At 42.1% G+C, this 5,302-nt stretch overlaps 1 pseudogene; it reads right to left on the reverse strand.

Moving 5' to 3' along the window:
* Positions 1–2,951: 2,951 nt before the first annotated feature.
* LOC136470088 (uncharacterized) lies at positions 2,952–4,192 on the reverse strand (annotated as a pseudogene).
* Positions 4,193–5,302: the final 1,110 nt, after the last annotated feature.

Below are 5,302 nucleotides of genomic sequence, written 5' to 3' on the forward strand. Positions count from 1 at the left end.
TGTATTATGAAATATGATGGTTCGGATAAACATGGAATTACTATACTTGCTATGGTTACTATTGTATGTTATCAAATGGTATACTACATGTTTGGCATAGGATAGTTGCTAATCTAGAGATGGATAGTATAATTAACTTGATGATAGAAATATAATTGTATAACTGAGTTAATCACCTTTTTATGCAAAATGTTGTCAAGCTACCTCCACTTATACAACCTTGCATAATCCTTGGAGTCAATTTATTTCTGGTTTATGATGGGTAAGTCTAGCTGAGTACCTTCTCATACTCAGGGTTTTATTCCCATTGTTGCAGATGGTACCGTCTATCACAGATATTGCAAGAATTTCTTCTATCCCGCCGTGGATGAGGAGTGAGCCTTGGGCAGACATCCTTAATAATCCTTCTATATGCTTTTGTGGATGGTGATCATGTGTTGGCACTGTGTTTGAACTATGTTGGCAAATGCTACTTTTGAACCTTAATCTGCTTCCGCTACTACCTATCAAACTTGGTTTGTAATAACTTTATTTCGTACTCTGATGATGGAACTATATCTTTGAACTTTATGTAATATGTGACATGTATGTTGAATCCTGTATGATCTTCGTTGTATGTGGATCGTTTATTGAGACTTGTCGTGGTACTCGATAGACTACCGGGTTTATATGGGCTCAAGTATGACAGTGCGACCGCTTGCGGGCTACCATTGTACTTGTGCTCTTATAAATTGGTTGGTTCTATGATAGCTGGCATCAGAGCAAGATTCAACATTCATAGCCACATGTGTATTTAAAACAAAGGTTTTTGTTTTCCAAAACCAATTTCTAGCAACTAATAGCTATATAAATAGGTATTTGAAACCTAGAGTTCAAATTTAAAGTATGCCAGCGATCACTTTCTTTATGCCTAATTGAGGTGTCGGGTTCATAAACCCGGGGTCCCTCACGGACTGGCCTCCCAACAATGGTTTGGCCCAAATAGACAAATGCACAACTCATAGGCCGACCCAAGTACCTAAATGATAGGCCAAAAGGGGCAATCGAATCTCTGATCGAGAGTCTTGGCCAAGGAAGAACAGCGCCCGCTTTCCGATTCTGGCCCACCTCTCCGACTAGAGCACTCGCTTTGGTCTCTAGCCCACCTCCAGATGGTCTCTCCAACCAAAAGGCCTGGCCAAAGCACTACCTCTGACTCCAACCCTCATCTTCGATCAGGGATGTGCCAAACCCCTGCTCACAGCTCTTCTCTGACTGGCACGATCATAGCCAACTGGGACCAACCGAGCAGGGATGCCCGGTTGAAAAGGACCAAGGACAAATGGAGAAAGCAAGGCAGAGCGCATAAGTCAAACCTCAATACTAGGGACCATACTCTGTTCACCTATAGAAATAGTACTCTACAACCTCCTTGGCACAACAATGACCCAAACAGTGTTGTAGACGTCAACATTTCCCCCTATAGTATTGTGGGCGCCATTAACTCCCATATAGTGAGGCCCCCACATGCCTCTAGGCATCGACGGTGTTGTGGACGCCGGCTTTTACCGTACCAGACAAACATGGTAAAAACCCTTTGCATGCCTCCAAGTCTCAATAGTATGATAGGTGCCGACGTCTGCCATACCTGAAGAAGACAACACAACACTACAAGAATCTTGTTAATCTATGATGGAAAATTTTCGTCACGGATCACTAAAAAACCGTCAGTAAACAACATCTGTGATGGTTTTAGAAATCATCATGGATTGAGCATCATGGATTGACATGCGTGACGGTTTGTCAAAAACCATCACGGATTAACATAAACGGTGACGGTTTTAAACCGTCACGATAGAGCCCGAGGCCTAGTTAGTCCAGCCCGAACCCATTTCCTGTGACGAAAAATAACCGTCATGAATCAATTGCCACATCAAAGATACACCAGCTCATTTGTTAACAAGCCAGAATCAAAGATGGGCCAAGTTTGGCCCAATTTCAGCCATTTTGGCATCAATTTTCAGCCATTTTCACAGGCCCATTTCAGCATATTGCAACCCAAATTCATCACTAATTTTTAGCCCACTTTTCAGTCCACTACTACAGCACATATAGCCCATATACACAGCCCATTTTTGAACATTCAGCCCATATACATAGCCCACACACAGCTCAAATAATTACTGTTGCAACAATATACACATCCCACACATTAAATAAAATAATACACAGCCCACACATTAAATAAAATAACTCATATTTCCATCCAACAATATATCACATAAATTTGCAACCAACATCAGATTACAAGTATTCATCCAACAATAGTTAACATACAGAAGTGCATACAACCATATAGTTTACCATGGCACAAGCCAACAACACAGAATGCATAGAAGCCCAGCAGCTTGATGCATGTAGCAGCAACAGCAAAATGCGAGCAGCAGCAACAAAATATATACCACCTTGTATCGCTTAACTTGGTCGAAATTGACTTGACACAAGTTAGCAGCAGCAAAATACATCAAGTTAGTGGCAAAAGATATGCACCATGCACGTCTTAACTTGGTCGAATTTGACTAAGTAAAAGGTTAAGTTTTGCTTCCATCTCAGATTGACTCCTCTTCATCTCCTCTCGGTCAATAATCCTTGCCTGCTCAGATTCTTGCACTTTATTTGACAAATCAACCACTTGTACACGAAGCTCAGCATTGGTCTTTTTCTCCGCTTCCAGTTCAGCGCTCTGCTCATTGGAAATACGCCGGGCATTCTGGTACCCCACATTATGCAAGAACTGATTCTTCTTGGTGTTCTCAGCAAGCACATCAGCAACAACTTGAGCCGCAGACTTAAGTTCTTCACCTTCTATTGTTGTAGATAGCTTGTTTTCCATCTGAGTCTAGCAAACAAGTAGCAAAGATGGTTGATGTTGAGAGAATTAAAAATACAAAGATCAAAGTCTGAAAATTATCTTACAATAGCCTCTTGTACAATAGGGGTGTATCGACACCTATCCAAAGCTCAAGTAAATCCTCTACAAGAGGCTGTAGAAATACATCGAAGTCCTTCCCAGGTGATTTCAGACCTGGAATAAGCAAAGCCATCATAAAGTTTGATTCCTCCATGCACTCCCACGGTGCTAGGTTGTATGGCACAACAAGCACAGCCACATGCTATATTTTGTGTTCTTTTCTGAAAAAGGATTGAAACCATTAGTAGCTAGGCCAAGTCTAAGGTTTTTTGGATCCTTTGCAAAATCTAGATATTCGAGGTCGAAATCTTGCCATGCCTCACCATCAGCTGGGTGGCTCATATTCTTCTCATTGGGCTGCCGCTTTAACTTGTGCCATTGTGCCGCTTCTGATGCTTCTTTGGTCGAAAACATCCTCTTTAGCCTAGGTGCCAATGGAAAATGCCGCAACACTTTTTGTGGAATCTTCTTTCTTTCTGCATCTTTCCATCTCGAGAGACCACAAACCGGGCAATTGTCATGCTTGTCATATTCCTTTCTGAACAGCACACAATTATTGTAGCACACATGTATTGATTCATACCCTAGACCTAGTTCCTTTAGAATACCCTTTGCTTCATCATATGATTTTGGGAGTGTATTGTGTTCTGGGAAAGCATCAGCCAATACCTTCATGTGTGCAGTAAAAGCAGAATTGCTAATTCTATATAATGACTTCATATGTAGAAGCCTTACCACCAAAGAGAATCTTGAAAATTTGGAACATCCAGGATAAAGTTGGTGCTTTGCCTCTCTCATGACAGTTTTCAAAAATGACTCTTTATCACAAGGTTCTTCAGCACCAACTTCATTTTCTACATCCGGCCTTGCCTGTGCCGCTGCATTCTGTAGGTCTCCTAAAATCCCTTCCAAACGATCACCATAGTTGTCATCCTCTATCACACCGACCCCATGTGTGGAACCATCATCATCTTCATGCATATCAATAGGATGCTCAATAACATTGATATCTAAGCTCTCTCCATGATGAATCCACCGAGTATAAGTAGTTTCCATGCCATTCATCAGTATATGCTTCCTCACAACATCCTGTTTTCGGTACTTCTGATTAAGGCATCTGCTACAGGGGCATAGAATTTCAACATTCTCATTGAATTTCCCCTGAATGAAATTCATAAATTCTTTCACACCATCAATGTATTCAGGGGAAAATAGTTTGCTATGCACCCAACTTCTATCCATCTAATCAAACATCGTAGATAAACCACAATGAGCTAACTGCTATAATTCAAATGCTACATCCAACAAAATCAACAAAAAAAAAGAGAAGAGATATATACCTTGGCTATCAGTAGGAGTTCAGGTGAGGTAGATGGGGATCCCCTCGGAGAGGAGGCAGCTGCTTAGCGTTTGATGATTTCAAGCGTGCTCGAGGCTGTAGGAGTCCACTCAATAGTTGGATTTGTCACCAGGTGGATGCATGGCCGCACTCGGCATCTCTCATTGGTGCGGCAATGGAGGGCAGCGACGCTGCGGAGCTACAAGATAGGGTTGGAGCCTTGAAGGGCGGTGGTGATGCGAGATGTTGCTGGTGTGCAGCGGTGATGTGGGAGGACACGGCAAATGAGGAGGCGACGGTGCTGGACGACGCGACGGTGGTGGGCAACGGCGTGGCTCTTGCCTAATCTCGCCGTCGGCGGCAGTGTTTGAGTCCAGCGGCGGTGGCTGAGTCTCTGAATCACGGCTGGTGTCTAACTAAGTCCGTGAAGGAATTGAGGAAAGGGGAAACTTACTCCTACATTCATCAACAAAAAGAAACAGAATTGTACTCGGTCACACACAAGTTGCTAGCATAGTGGTGAGGCGGACTGTTGTCAACTCACAGGTTGTGGGATCGATTCCCATGGACTCCACTCTTTTTTTCTATTTTCCCTATTTACCTAATGTTGGACCACTCCCGCCAACAAAAGGCTAATAGAATCATGTTCTGTCACACTGGAGCAGCTAGCGCAATGGTATGGCATATTGTTTTCAACACCTAGGATCAGGGTTCAATTCCTGGAGATTCCTTTTTTTTGTCATTTTGCCACTCCGTGTGTGGGAATGACCCAGGCCTACTGTGATGCTGGGCCAGTAAATAAATAAAAATACTTAAGTGCACATTTAGACACATAGTGTAAGTACCTCAAATGGTAAGACATGTTTCTAATTTTTTGCATGTCTTGTGTTCAAATCCCATATATATAGTTATAGGTGTAAAGTTTTTTGTTCCCATCCACAATAAATGGAGAACATTTTTAATTTTGCCAAAAAAAACATGTAACAAAGTAACAAAATTATTTTGTTCAAATA

Source organism: Miscanthus floridulus, chromosome 8 (genome assembly GCF_019320115.1).
Source record: "Miscanthus floridulus cultivar M001 chromosome 8, ASM1932011v1, whole genome shotgun sequence".
NCBI lineage: Eukaryota > Viridiplantae > Streptophyta > Magnoliopsida > Poales > Poaceae > Miscanthus > Miscanthus floridulus.